Genomic DNA, 15,296 nt, shown 5'->3' with positions numbered 1-15,296 from the left:
GCTGGGGTCATTTGACCCCAGTATTCTTTCCTGCCACGGCAGGGGGTCGGACTAGATGATCTGCTCAGGTCCCTTCTGACCCTACAAACTATGAAACTATAGACAAATTAATATCTTGACAATTACAGCAAAGAACAAGTTATCTGAATTTGAAGAAAATCAGCTTCTTCTAAGATGACAAACCTAACTCATATTATCAATTGTAATTCAAAAGGGTTATTCTCACAGCTCTTAGTTTTCAAAGCTTCTATTGGCTCCAGTGACTGTGGAAACATACACAGACACATTTAAAGGAGAAATGATCTCGCCTTAAAATTAATTAGGGTTTGCTGGTCAGACTAGTGAGATTATAGCAAACCACCATTGATTAAATGGTATAGGATCAAGCCTCTGGGACCACATCCAGATGAGCATGGCTGTGTGGTATGTAGCACTGCAGACACATCTATGGTGTCACATACTGCACATTCAACTGTTCTCTGTGCTGCAAAGAGAATGCACCATAGGGGTGGGGGTTTGACACCTGGATATCTACCCCCTGAGGTAACCTGCTGTGTGCCAGAGGGCATGTCACACAGGCATTCCCCAGGGACAACTAGCTTTGGCACAAAGTGTGCTAGTGCTAGTTGTCCCTGGGGAAACAAAAGTCTACACTCACATGGATGCATCAATATCTTGTACCAGCTGGCTAGATGCTAGTTAAATGGAGCTTGAGTTGTAATGGCAAGCCATAGGTGCCATACCTAATTTGGTTAACAGTGGTATAACAAAGATTAATATTGTGTGTAGAAAACTGCTGAATTAATATCAGCTTTTCAGACAGGAAATCATGAGAGAGAGTATGCCTTCTAGTCTTACATAACTTACATTTTCAACATCCTGAACTGGCATGTTATCGCTTTCCTCACCCCACTCACTGCTTGGCTGGGAGGTGATGAGAAATGGTCTCCCAGCCAGTGCTAATTGTCGAATCTTTGTTATTTAGTAACTAGTTTTATGTCACAGGAATTCTCAAGCAAAGTGAAAATACGTTTGTGAACCCAATGTTCTTTGAAGTCCTTTCCTGTCTGTCACATGCCATTATGCACTGCTGGGTGTCTGAATATCTGGGACAAAAGGTCAGGCCTCATAATATTAAAAAAATGGACAATCTTGTTTTCCAGTCATGAAAAAGTGTTCATGGAACAAAAGAAGAAAGGGATTATAGAGAAAGGCAGGGGGATATGGGGGGTGTTTGTTATTAAGCATATTGCAGTATGGTCACAGCATATTTCTCTTTAAGGTGTCTCTCTCTAGGACCACATTCTGCCCTCAGAAAATGCTAGAAAATAAAAGAAAATATATATTTGGTGTTGTAAGAAAAATAGCACAACACAAACCCCTTTTAAGGTTTATATGTTAGTATTAACATACAGAATCTTTGCTAAAGTTATAAATGGAGGCAGGTGATGGGGAAACACTTCTGAGCATGCCTAGTTGTCATCTGCTAAAATGTTAAAGGTATAATGAAATGCTACCCTTTCTGGTGTTATAATAGAAGGTTTCCTTTCCTTTGATCCGATTCCTAGGTATGCTGATTGGACAGTTTGAAAATGGGAGATTTTACATGCCTTATGTAACAAGAACTAGTTAAAATGTTTCAGTCATTTTTTGTGGGTGAGACCAAATGACTTTATCAAAATTAACCTTTTTCCTGCCCAAAATATCCACCTTGAAATGAGTTTTTCTCTAAATATTTTTCAAATTGTCAACATGAAACAAAAGCAGATTTATGTATTTCAATATACTGATTTGTAATATTTTTGTTTTTCGATTTAATGTTATTTTACTTCAATTTTTGGAAGCCAACTTTTAATTTTTTTTCTTATTTGTGGATTTGCTATTTCCAGGCAAATCCAGGATTTGGTAAAGGGGGTGCAGGACCAGCCACCCCCACTGCAGGGGTGACTGTATCCCTGCTCCCAGGCTGTTCTCCCAACCAGTAGGGACATTCCCCACCATGGCAGCCTTTGGGGATTTTTAAAAAGTCCTTAAAGCACAAGAATCCCCACCTTTCTGTGCTTAGAGGCACAGCCCTTTCCCTCCCCTTCCACCTCTCACCCCTGTTGCTGTGCTTTCCCCATAGTCCCAAGGGTGGAGCATCTTCAGATCTGGGCTGTGTGGGCGCTGAGGACAATGACAGTGGTAGCAGATGAAATGGCCCAGGGGTGGGTTCCCCCACTCAGCCTTGTCCCCTGGGAGCAGGATTGGGAAAGACAAACTGCCCTGTCCATTGTGTCTCCTGCTGCCACTGTTCCCAGATGAACCCACCCACCACACAACCTGGCTGGAGCAGGCAGGAGCAGCTCTGAAGCTCCTCCGCTGAACCCAACACTACAGGAAAAGCAACAGGAGCAGATGGGGGAGAGGGGAAAGGGGAGGGAAGGGGATATGCCTCTGAGCACAGAAGGGAAGGAGGAGGGTTCTTACATGCTTTGAGCAGCTTAAACATGCTCATGGACTAGATCCAACCTGAAAATGGGTGCAGCCATGCCACTGCTCCATGCTGGATCCATCACTGCCCCTACACCCATCTTTTCCCCCTGTTTATTTGCCGTTTCCCCTCCTTACTGACAAAGGAAGGGGACAGCAATGGAAAATGCATGCATGTTGGGGGAAAAAAGAGACAACTTCTCCTGTTTTCCAATTTTTAGAAGATTAGCAAATTAAATGAAAAAGTTATGCTAATTCATCTCATTAAGCACAGAAAAGAGAAGACACAAAAAGCAGTGGTTCCTACAGTACTGTTTACTTACCCTGATTTATATAGGATATTGCTAATTACCACTCACTCTCTCAGATTATCTCAAGATAAGACATTCATGTGTGCCATGTAAGTGCTGCAAGAATCTTTGGTGTCTACAGTTGTATTTTAATATTGATTTTGCCTCTAGGGCCAGATCCTAGGCCTCACTTTGGCAAAAGCCATCATATTACTTCATGTGCCATACATTTCCCCTGATATAAGGTTGCAGTGTTGGAGGTCTCTTTATCCAAGCAACCATTTTCCTGGATAGGTCCCAGAACAGCTTATTTAGCACCCTGAGAAAAATTGGTGTGAGTTAAGTGTTCAATACAGGACCACATTGAAGCCTTCATTATAGCAAAGGGCAAGTACATAGGCTTGTTACAGTCTTGTAATAAGATTGCCCAACACTTCCCACTGCAAGACTTCGTTTTTGGTTGTTTTCACTTTTGCCCATGGGAGCCAGCTATGTCAGGAGTAGCCTCAAGATTTGGGAACTCATGTAGCAATAAACATGTCCAGGTAGAGCATCTAGATAACCTTGAAACTGGGCAGCATGGGGAGCCAATTGCTATAGGAGCTAGGAGGTAGTCTGGAAGCCTTTCAAGATCTGGCTCTTGGAAGCTGTAGGAGTCTCAGCTTCATGGCAGCATGGCAGACAAGCTTCCAGAAAGGCCACTGACTAGAAACTCTAGGAGCCTCAGATCTGTGGCAGCATGATGAGAGAGCTGACATATTTCCAGAAGCCTGAAAGCCCTGGGAGTATTTTTGAAAGAAAATACATTTGAAAAAAAAAGAAGTTTTTAAACAACACCTAAGCAGAATTTCTATTTTTCAGGAAATTAATTTTCTGCTTTACATTTTGAATTAAAACATTCCCCTCCCCGTAAAATATTGGAATTCTACAGGAAATGGAAATTTGGAGTCTTGATCAACTCCGTTAACTGCACCTTTCTACTTCTACAGACAAACAGTTGGGATTTTATGGAACCTTTCTCACTGCTTAGCTTTTATGCATCCCAATGAAGAACCATCATAGGCACTGAGTGGGACAAAGGTTTTGCAGAAAAAATAGCAAGGTGTCCTGTAACTAAAGAGTGTATTCTAATGCACACAGCCAGGGGGGCTGGATAAAGGTGGTACGTGCCACCTTAATTCTGGCTTTTCTTAACTTTTGTGTGCTTTATTTAGCAAATTTAAAAATATTCTTTTAACAGTTGTTCTTTTGTGCTTAACATCCAATAAAGAAGGTGATATCATTATTCTTCAGAAGATATTTAAATACAATAACACTTTATGTGCAACTTCTTTGGATCCATCAGAATACATTCTTCCTTTAATCACAAGTATAAAAAAGATAGGTTTGTTCATCAGGACCATGTAACATTGCTGCCGCAGCTGCATTTTTCTGGGGGTGACTGTTGTGCTCACTTGGTGTGGGTATATTAATCATGTTATTGTCTGTGTCCTTTTATTCCAAAAAGAAGCTTGTACTTACTCTTGCTTTTTATATACATACATAAATATATACATACATGTGTCTATATATATGTATAAATAAATATATACACACATACCACCTACATACATATATATTTATAAACATAAAATATATAAAAGTTAATTATACATATATATATATATATATACAATTCATAAATTCTATATATCAATACATGAATTCTATATGTGTGTGTGTGTGTGTATGTGTGTGTATAATTCATTTATTTCTTGGGCTTGTATTAAATATATTCCCAAGAAATAAATGAAATAAAAGATAGTAATTATTTGAGCAGGCATACTTACATTTGAAGTACTGGTGCATCCGTATAGAGTAAAGTTAAATGCAAGTGTATGTTTAATACTTCTATAAGTGCCCATGCTGCATTGTGTGTACACACTGGGTGTGATAAATGTGTTATTTTGGATTACAATAATTATGTAGCTTTTATGTGGAAAGCAATGTGTAAGAATGCAATTTATTGTTTGTCTTCTGGTTATTTCAGATATTTTTCTCATCTCCCTCTGGCCCCAGTACAAATTAGCATAAGTATGTGAGTAGTTTCTGACTTCAGTTTGACTACTCATGCACTTACAATTAAGCATGTGATTAAGTACCTGAATGAGCATATAGGTATTGATGGATTTTTCCTGTTATATTTAATATATGATGTGGGGTTATCACATCAATAACAGCAAATAATAATTGATAATCTGAGGACCCAAATCCAAGACTCTCTAATGGCTCCAAGCCCTGTTTTCATCTTATTGCTCTTATTGCTCTCCTGGGTTTGTGTTTAAAGATAAACTCCTAGATATGAAGATTGTTTCTCTCAAGTTACCAAAAAATCCCTTTGTAGCTCAGCCTATCTGTCTCACTAAACTCTCATTCCTACAAGCAGTGGCCATGGACCGGGCAGTTGCCTCAGTAGGTGATTTCTCAAATGCATTTGCAGTTACTGTTCCCACATCCATCTCAAACAGGGAGCTTTGATCTACTGAGAATTCTCAATTCGAAGCCAGTGCTTTGAGAAGCAGAAGTTGGGGAGTTCTTGGCAGCTGCACACCCATTATATGTTAGCCTTCTCCTTCTGAGATGAAGAGAAAGGAGAAGGTGTTGGATCCATCCCTCTCCTAATCTTGTCTGTAGGGAAGAGGAGAGCAGAACTGTATGCGAGGATGAGAGGAATTTGATAGTTGAAGAACACTGGGTATGTCTACATGTGAATTTATGCAGGCCTAAACTTAATATGCCTTAGTCTAAAGTTCATTAAGTGCATGTCTACACATGGATGCTCTAAGGTACCTTAACATGGCTTCCTGGGCAGCCTGCCCTCATCGGCACTCTGGACAGCCCCCAGAAACCCATGGCGGCATAGCCCAGCGGTGAAGATCAGTGCTGGCCAAGGAGGTGGGAGCCTCCAGTTCCCCTCGATATGGTTGGCCCAGCCTTGGCCCTGGTTCTAAGCCCCTCACAATGTTCCTGCCTCCCCAGGATGACAGCAGGCCAGAGCTGAGCCCACAGGGCCCCACACTGCTGCTGGGCACTGCCAGGAAGAAGATGTGGTGGGCACTGTTCCGAAAGGCACAGACACTGGAGCTGAAGTGCTGGTTGGTGTGTGGTAAGTCAGCAGAATGGGCAGGAGGTGCAAGGGCTCCTGTCAAAGCACAAGGGACAGGCCCCACCATAACTCCTTGCAGGGGAAGGAGGCAATGCAGCACAGGCAGGAACTTTGGTAGCAGCTTCCCCCATGTCTTTCCCTTGGGGTGGGTTTGCTCACTGAGCAATGCAGCCCTGCAGGTGTGGGATGGCTCACTGCCCACCTGGGATTCAGGCACCCTTATCAACCCACGTTCCCACCAGGGACAGCAGGCAGCAGGCTGGGATTGCATCTGCCCCCAGTACCTAGCACAGCTTTCCCTGTGTGGCTCAGTCCAGGCAGGCTGGATGCAACAATGGGTGAGGACTCAGCCTTGGATTGAGTTGCAGAGATTAATGATCAGTGAGACTATTGTAGTCATACATCAAAAGCTTTATTGGGACATGCTATTATTTGCAATAATAATTATAATGCTCACATGACCTTGTTGTTGAGAGAAGTTGGATTCATCAGAATTCATGATGGTTGAAGTTGTTCAGTGGAGTCTCAAGTGATCTGATTCCTTGTGGCTATACAACTGTTTTATACTTCTGGCTACATGATGTTTGTCATGTATACCATTTCATATTTGGTTAACCTAACTCTGCATCCAATCAGTGCCCACTTCCTTGTTTCCTTTAGGTCACTAACCCTGTCCAGTGACCCAGTGTTGGAAAATGCCAACCCTGCCCAACAACCCAATACTTGCTCAACATAGCTATGTGTTTTTGTGCCATCATGGTATTACTTTGGTCAAACAGGGCTTGCCAGACCCACAAAGTAACAATATTTTGTTTGTAATAGTTTGTATTTTTTGAGTGTGTTGATTTCTAACAAAATGCTAAACCATTCCTAGGCTTGGTTGTGAAAATTTTGTAAGACTCTCCTTTGAGAAGAGAATCTTTTCCAGTGTATGTCTCAAGCTTATTAACTGACCCTCATGATTTAAAAAAAAAGTTTCAGTGCATCTCAGACTTCACTTATAGGATCTTTAATGGCTCTGTTTGATTTTAAAATGCCTCAGAATTGCTTGGATTTCATTGTTGTTTGTGAATTGAGGCACTGTGCAATTCACTGAATAGCTAGGATTCTCTTCTAGAAGTCATGTGAAGGAAAACTGTCATTGAATAATCAAAAGCTCTCCTAGCTGACACCAAGCAGTTTTCCATTTCTGTGGGAGAAGAGAAATATTATGACAACATCTACAGTGAACCTGTAGCATTTAGCATGACAAAGAATGAGAGACTCTATAGGATGAGGTATTGCCAAGGAAGAAATTTCAGCTAAATTTCTAAATTAGTCCTTTATCTTCAGTCTCTGGCTAGGGACAGACATTCATAACTCCTGAGCCTGAATTGATTCAGTCTTTGCAGGTTAGTCTAACCTGCACAGATTGAACTGATTTGCAAGTGAATAGACATTCACTTTTAATTTGGAAAAGTAGGCACATGCCTGCAGTGGCTCAGGCTAGAAGCTGGGGTGCACTAGATGTATCCCTCCCTTCTCTTCCTCAGCAGCCACAAGGCTGGAGGGAAGCTGCCCGGGGGGGGCATAGCCAGGCCTCTGAGAGACGGCTAATTATGATTGGGGAGGGGTTTAAACCTCCACCCTAGCCTGTAGAGACCCAGCCAGGGTGTGCCTGGAGGGGGAGGGTGGAAACAGCCCTTTGGAGGCTTGTCCCTGAGGCCCAGGCAGTGCCTCAGGTGAAGGGAGTGGCAGGAGCAATGCTGTGCAGTGTGGCAGGAGCAGGAGCTGCACCTGGATGTGGGGGGAACAGAACAGCTCTGCTGGGCCCAGCCAGTGTTGTTGCTTCCCCCTGCCTCTGGCAGCTCCTCCTTTGCCCAGTCCTGCCACTGCTGCACCACTCTGGGTGGGAGTGGGAGTGGGGAAGCTTCAGCCCAGTGACTTCTGCCTAGTGCCTGTAGATCTGGCTCCAGGTCCAGCTGGCTTCCAACTGCTCCACCCACCCAGCGTGATGAGCAGCCCCTGTGGGTGGGCAGAGTGCTTGGAAGGCAGCCGAGAGCTGGAAGCTGGAAGCACTGGGCTGAAGCTTTTCCCTCTCCTGACCTACCCCCTTCCACTAGGGTGGCCATCATAGAGGACAGTCTGGTTGTCCTCTGTCCTCTATTGATACAAAACCCAATGCCTTTATGTCCTCTATTTTTCTCTTTCAAGAGAATTTCTCTTTTCTCTTGAAAGAGAAAAATAGAGGCCATAAAGGCGTCAGGTTTCGTATCAATAAAGGACAGAGGACAGAGTAGTAGAAAACTGGAATGTCCTCTATGACAGCCATTCCACCTGCCACCCAGAGTGGTGCAGCGGGGGCAGGAGGAGGAGGAACTACCAGAAGCAGGAAGACGCTGTGCATTGGTTGGACCCGGCACGGCTGTGCTGCTCCCCTCACCTCCAGCTGTAGCTCCTGCCGTACTGTGCAGTGCCACTCCTGCTTGGTAGAAGCTTGAGCCTGGTGGTTTCTGCCCAGTGCGTGGAGCTCTGGCTCCAGCTAGTAGATACTTTCCACCCTCTCTGCCCACCCGCAGGGGCTGCTCATCACACTGGACAGGCAGAGCAGATGGAAAGCATCGGGGAGCTGGAGCCAGAGCTCCATGTACTGAGCAGAAACTGCCAGGCAAAAGCTTCCTGCCCACCCACCCAGAGTGGTGTGGCAGGGGTGGCAGTGGCAGCTGGAGGTGAGGGAAGCAGAACAGCCCCACCGGCCCTGGCCAGTGTCCAGTTTGTGGTGCAGCTGCAGCCACCAGTGCTGCACAAGACATGGGGTGTGGTGGTGGCTGCCAGGCTCTGGGCCTGCCAGCACTTCCAGCCCACTGCCCAGCCAGCCCCACCCATGCCTCCAGGCCCAGCTGTCACAGAACTGCAGCCGGCTGGGAAGGGCCCTGCCCCTGAATCCTAGCCTAGGCCAGCCCTGCTGGACCCTTCCCTGCCAGAGGCAGCTCCATGATAGCCCTGCCTAGCCTGGGCATAGTGAGCAATCAGGTTGCACAGCTCCCATGGCCCCAACCTGAGCTGCAGCCCACTGGGAAGGACCTGGTGCCCATGGCCCAGCCTGAGCTGGTCCCTCTGTGTCTGCCCTCAGCAGAGCCCACAAGCTGGCCTGGCTCAGCTCCACAGCCTTAGCCATGGGTGAAGCAAGTGGATGGTGGGACCATGCTTGCCTTCCTCCTCTCCCCCTCTCTCCCGCTGCCTCTTGAGCAGTAAGGGAGGAATGCTTGACAGGAGCTGCTAGCTATGGTTCCTTGGTGGAAGGGGGAGAATAAAACCCTTCCCTGCTTCCTTTGGTTCAGGGGGCCATGCCAGGCCCGTATCAAGCCATGCCAATGCCCCTGCTCCAGCTAGAGAGCAGAGGAGTGGGGCCAGCCCTGCTATCTGGAGCAGACAGCCCAGCCTAGTCCAGGGCTGCAGAGCATGCTGGGATTCTGGGGGACTCTAGTTTAACTTAAACTAGGAAGGAGTCTGGGACACAAGTTCCATAAACCTGTTTGACCCAAATCAGTTAAGTCTGATACTACATTCAACCAGGTTTACCTTAAACCAGTTTTGGCCATTTTGAAACTGGTTTATGTGTACTGAATTTATGTTCTGTTACAGATTTAAACCAGTTTCTTATTACTTAAACTGGTTTATGTGTAACTTCTGAACCTAGCCTGTAGGTCTTTGGTGCTTTGGTTAGGTTGTTCACCATTGCTGATACTGCAAATGTCATTTCTGAAAATATGAAAAAAACCCCGTAGCTTTGTCAAGACATTCAAAAAGAAACTCTCATATACTTATATGGAAATTTCAAGGGACATGCTAATTAGATCTGTTATATATGTTTATGTATCTTTTATCAACTTTACCCTAAGTATTGATTACTACTCAGCCCTTCTGTTTGCTCCATTTTCCCAAAGTGAAAAAAGAGTGTAAGAAAGGCTATAGAAATTAACAGGCTGGCCTCACCATTTCCACATTTTGTAAAGCACACACCAGTAGCTTTTACTGATGCTTTAACTTTGCTTTAATTTTCTGAGTACTATTATTCACCACCCGAAATTACCATTATTATGAGTAATGATTCATTTTGAAATGATTAATGAGACCTATGGTAAGGTATTTAGAAACTGGCAAATTCTTATAATCCAGTATATAGATTTTTTTTAAAAATGAATGGAATTTGAATTTAGTTAAACTGGGTAAAAATGACTCTCAAATGACTTAGCAGGCATTTAATCTTTCTCCATTATTTCTATATCAGTATTTTCCCATTTATAAGTCTAAAGAAGATTTTTCTAGCTGCTAGTGCTTGCAACCTCTACCTTGAAAAACATGTTGAATTCTCATTGCCTCTTTCATGTAGCATCACAAGAAAGAAAATGTAACAGTCAGAAAGAACTTAATTGAGAGATTTTTTGATCATGCACAAAGCAGAGTAGAATCCAATTTCAGGTGCATTAGTTCTGTAATGACTAGTATAGCAAAGACTTGGTTTCCTAATAAATGAACAGATAAGACTGAAGCACACAGGTAGCTACTGATTGCACTGTCACTCTCCCAGAGGTCTAGCTGAGTATTCATGAACTTTCATGAAAAAGAGGAAATCAGTTCTGTTACCTTTGTGGTGAAACCTGCATTTGATGCAAAGACCCACCCGTGGATGCTTAATAATGCAATTTTAACTTTGGCTTAAACTTTTTCTCTCCCTGATCACCACTCATACCCTGAGAAGTTTTCTGGGCCCTTTCTTTCCGATTTTAGATGGCCCATCTTTTTCAAAGACATGTCCTTTCTGCCATCAGGCCCATTTTGTTTAGATTGGCTCCATCACTGTTATTCTCATATTTGGCTCCCTTGCATTTGTAGACTTGTGGGGATAACAGAATTAGGTTCAATTGTACGATCTAGAAATATCACCTACTTGTAGTTCATGGAATAATAAATGTAACTATTCTATCATGCTGCAAGAAGAAATCAGCCCTATTCATTTTTAAAATGTGTTTTGTTGAAATGTGAGTAAATTTTCCTTGGGAGATAAAGCAACATTTCTCCAAAATGTGTTTAAAACAGTCAGGAAATATATCAGGATTTAGAAAATTTTGTTAAATGGATTTCCTCAGTTTATCTTATGCTTAGTTTTCCTTATATAATTAGCACTGAGCTAATGTAGAAAAAGAATTATGCACAGGTTTTTGGAAACTTTGTTGAATGCTGAGAAGGTACTAAAAAATGGAAGTGTTGATATCTTGAATCTGAATCTGTTTGCATTTTTAGTGGCTGCTTGGTTTTAATTCCAAGGCACAGGGTTGGCAGGGATAATGATAACCTGAGGTCATCAAAACTATAATATTTAGATTAGAGGGAAGGGTTTTTATGGAATGTGAAAACCAGTTATGCTCTGCATTTTGGCAGGATGCTTTAGGGTCACTCCTTAAGAAAAATTAACCTAGCAAGAGCATAGTCCTTTTATTTCACTGTGATTCTAGCTCAGCTGAAAGGAGTAATATGTCAAGAGGCTGAGCTCATCATTTATGTAAAGCTGATATTGTTGTGCATATGCACTGCACAAAAAGGATCCCTGAGTTTGACCTGTGGTGAATGTTTTGAAAATGCTCATTTGCTTTGGTATGTGATTGTTGTATAATCATAGAATCATAGAATCAATGAGTGGGAAGGGACCTAGGCAGATCATTTAGTCTGACCCCCTGCCATGGGCAGGAAGGAGCACTGGGGGTGGCAGGGGTCATAAGACCCCAGCCAGGTGCCTGTCCGGTCTCCTCTTGAAGATAATATCACATCATCCCAAGCAATAGGTTGAAACATTGCATAATACTATTACACTTGCTCCTTAGCACACAAGAGAATAAAAATAGTTTTAAATAGGTTTCTAAAAATATCCCAAAGCATTTTTCAAATGAAAGTATTGAATTATGTACAGGCAACCAGAGTAGTTATTATGCACCCAGGGATAATTAATACATGTTTATCAGTGTCAGTATCTCTGTTTCTTTGTTAGTCATGATATCAAGGTGATTTTCTGAAAAGTCTCAGGGTCAAGCTACACAGTGAATTATCTGAAGTAATTTTACACACTGTACCACTGTATAATTTCAGATGTGTTCAAAACATGATAATAATATGTAATAGTGTGATGTTAATACATTAGACTATTGACTTTTTTGGTTACTCTAGTTCTTTTTTGATGTTTTCTTGTTTAATTATATTATAATAAATAGGTATATATATTTGAGAGCTCTGCACAAAAGGGTTAATAGCATTTAAACCATAGATCTTGGAGCAAAATAAAGTAAATATAAGATAAATAGGAATTTGAAGATCAATACAGCTCAATAAAATGAATAAACATTTTAAACAAGTAAAACAAATAATATTGTCTCAGTCTTAAACTACAATTTTTAGGATAACAAGATTAGAAAAGGTAGAAAATACCTTATTTCGTTGTCATCATAAAAGCCTTTCTTTCACATAATTCTTTCTTTTGTGACTTTTCAAGCTAATAAGGTGACAGCCTATATCATCAAAATAGCTTTACTATAGTAAGTATTGTGGTTTTTGAACTAGTAGGGTAAAAGACTTCTGAGCCAGAAATGGAGTTAACCATTTATTTCTCTGAGACAGTACAGATTACAAAGAAACAGTGTGGTAGATCTTCAACCTGGTCAGAGATGCATGGGTAAGAATGATTTATTTCTCTTAATACAAATACACTTTCATTCCTAAGTACACTGGCTTCATAGTTTTAAAGCAGTGAGCTATAAAGCTCCTCAGTAACATACTGTTTTTTGAACTATACAAATATTTCTTGTAACTATCAATATTCTTTAGCCAATGGGGAACGGGGCATATTTTTTGCACAGACAATTGTTTCCAGTTGTTTGCAAGCATCTCCCAAAGATAGCAGCCAACAAGGCAGGCTGCCATGTACAAAAGCCCATGCCTTTCTGAATGGATTAGTCCAGGATTGAGCAAAATATGGTCTGGGGCTGGATTCGGCCCATTGAGGAATTTTGTTTGACCCATGGGGGGGGGGGGGGGGACAGGAGTGTCTCTTGGTTCCACCCACCCCAGGCATAAGGGTCAGCCTGAGCCATGGCATGTGCACTGGTCCTGCCACTCCCAGGCATGCAGCAGGGCTGGGGCAATGAGATTCTGGACTTCACTTCCCAGAAGCCCTGGTGGTGGCGGCTCCTTCTGGCTGCTGCTGCTGGACCCAGCCCCGCTGCTAGGGCACTCTGACCCATCTGCCCCACATCCATCACTGAGGATGAAACCGATACAGGCTGGGCACTCGGTTGGGTGGTGGGGAGTGGCATCGGGAGTGAGACAGGTGGGCAGGGCCAGAGAGACCCTGCAATCTTGGGGTGGTGATGGTGCAGGTTTAGGGCTGGGGCCAGGGCTGAGCCATAGTCCGCTGCCTGCACACCCCTGTGATGGTTGATGGGTGCAGGTTCACGCATGCAGCGTGTGGATCATGGCTCTGCCCTGGCACTGGCCCTGGCCCTGGCCCTGCACTGTCACCATCCTGTGATCTCAGGATCTCCATAGAGAGCTGCATCTGGGTTGGGTCCAGGATCTTAGGGAACTTACAGCACGGGGCCAGGGCAGAGCAATGATCCACTCCCTGCATGCCCCTGGCCACAGAACCAGTATCTGTCATAGGGGTGTGTGGACAGGGGATTGGGGCTCTGCCCTGGGCCCTGGCTCCACACTGTCACCATCCCATGACCGTGGCCTCATCCACCCATCCCACTTCTAAACAGGATTCCCTGCCCACTCACCCATGGCCACATCCCACATAAGGAGTTTTGATGAGCTGTTGTATGTGGGACGGGAGTGGTGCTGACCCAGCCCATGTCTGCTCAGCAGAACTCCTTATGTGGCCTGCAGGCCCAAATATTTGCCCAACCCTGGATTAGTCTCTAAGGCTAAGTACAGGCATTCAAGAAGCCCAAGGCAGAAGTGCTCTAACTTTCAAGTTTTACTCTAAATGCCCAAGGTTTGATCAGGATGGAATAGAACAGATGTTAGCCTGTTGGTGGGGCAGAGCTTGGAGCCTGCCTGCATAGGTCGACCCCAGCAGGTAAAGAGGGCTCTCGCATGCTGCCTGCTGTGCCCCATGAGCTCCTCGGGCTGCCAAAGACTCCCAAACAGAGCCAAACTGAGACACCCCTGATTGACTTCTGGGCATGGGCTACCATGCCCTTAACTCCCTGCCACCATGACTTGCATGTGCCTTCATTTCCTGCCCTGCACACCCAAGCAAGCAGGGAGGCCCAAGAGCTGTGGCAGGTCCTGCTGATTGCCATTTGTGAATCACAGCTGCCCACCTGGACCTGACATGGCAACGGCTCTCCATGACATGTGCCTTCATGTCCATGACCAGCCAGCTGGCCATCCCATGCATGGCCACCCAGTGCACCCTGCGCTCACCAGGTGCGTGAATGTGTGTGTGTCAGATGCCTGGGTTCTGTGTGTGGGGGGTAGGGGGTGCGTGTGTCCCAGATTCCTGTATTCCATGTGTATGTGCTTGTCCTGGATGCCTGGGGGGGAGGGTGTGTGTGCATGTATCCCAGACACCTGGGTTGTGTATATGTGTGTGTGGGTCCCAGGTGCCTGGGTTCAGTGTGTGTGTATGTATGTGAGGGGTGGTCCCGAATGCCTGGGTTCTGTGTGGGGGACGTGGGCTTGGGTGTGTCCTAGATGCCTGTATTCCATGTGTGTGTGTCCCAAACACGTGTGACAGTGCGTCCTGGATGCCTGGATTCTCTGTGTGTGTGTGTCCCAGACACCTGGGTTTTGTGTGTGTGTGTGGATGTGTGTGTGTATGGGTCCTAGCTGCCTGTATTCCTGCCCTGATGATGTTTGTGGCCCCAGTAGCAGGCTGTTCAGATCTGCAAAGCTCTGGCTGAGTAGCTCTTCATCCATACCATGTGAACCAGGAGCCCTCTCTGGATGAGGGCTGCCCCTGCTCTGGCACTGGGCCATGGGTCTCCAGCCCCAGGCTCCTCTGGCCCTACATCATGGGCAGCAGTGTCCAGAATGCTGGCCAGGCACCCTGCCCCCTCTCCTCCCCCTCCCCAACCCAGGGGCACATACTGAGGTGCAGGAGAATGTGGCCTTAGGAAGAAACTTGCCTCATTTTAATCAATATGTTGAAACTGCCAAACGTTTAGTGTGTTTATTAAAGAAAAACTGTGGAACGCTGCCTGCTCCGGAACTTGGAACCTTCTTTGCAATTAACATTGAGAGAGTGGAGAAAAACCTTGTCTGCACTGAGTGGTTATGAGGTTGAGGGGGAAGAAGGGAGGGCAGCCACAGATCTCAACTTAGACATGAAACCCTGGGGCAGTAGGGGGAAT

The 15,296-nt window shown here is 44.6% G+C and overlaps 2 long non-coding RNA genes across 6 annotated transcripts in view; one reads left to right on the top strand and one right to left on the bottom strand.

The window, feature by feature from the left end:
- LOC109312042 overlaps nt 1-12,526 on the bottom strand; it is a 20,112-nt gene extending 7,586 nt beyond the window's left edge. The window contains exon 1 of the long non-coding RNA XR_002101699.1: nt 12,367-12,526. This is a non-coding gene — a long non-coding RNA (uncharacterized LOC109312042). The remainder of the gene's footprint in view (nt 1-12,366) is intronic.
- LOC109312041 overlaps nt 1-15,296 on the top strand; it is a 98,043-nt gene that overhangs the window by 69,490 nt on the left and 13,257 nt on the right. For all 5 annotated transcript variants that reach the window (XR_002101698.1, XR_002101696.1, XR_002101697.1 and 2 more), the window contains one exon: nt 12,556-12,610. This is a non-coding gene — a long non-coding RNA (uncharacterized LOC109312041). The remainder of the gene's footprint in view (nt 1-12,555; nt 12,611-15,296) is intronic.

The sequence above is a fragment of the Crocodylus porosus genome, unplaced genomic scaffold (genome assembly GCF_001723895.1).
Source record: "Crocodylus porosus isolate Cpor-Errol unplaced genomic scaffold, CroPor_comp1, whole genome shotgun sequence".
Classification (NCBI taxonomy): domain Eukaryota; kingdom Metazoa; phylum Chordata; order Crocodylia; family Crocodylidae; genus Crocodylus; species Crocodylus porosus.
Note: the sequence above shows the minus strand (reverse complement) of the source record. Positions and strands in the feature narration are given on the sequence as shown.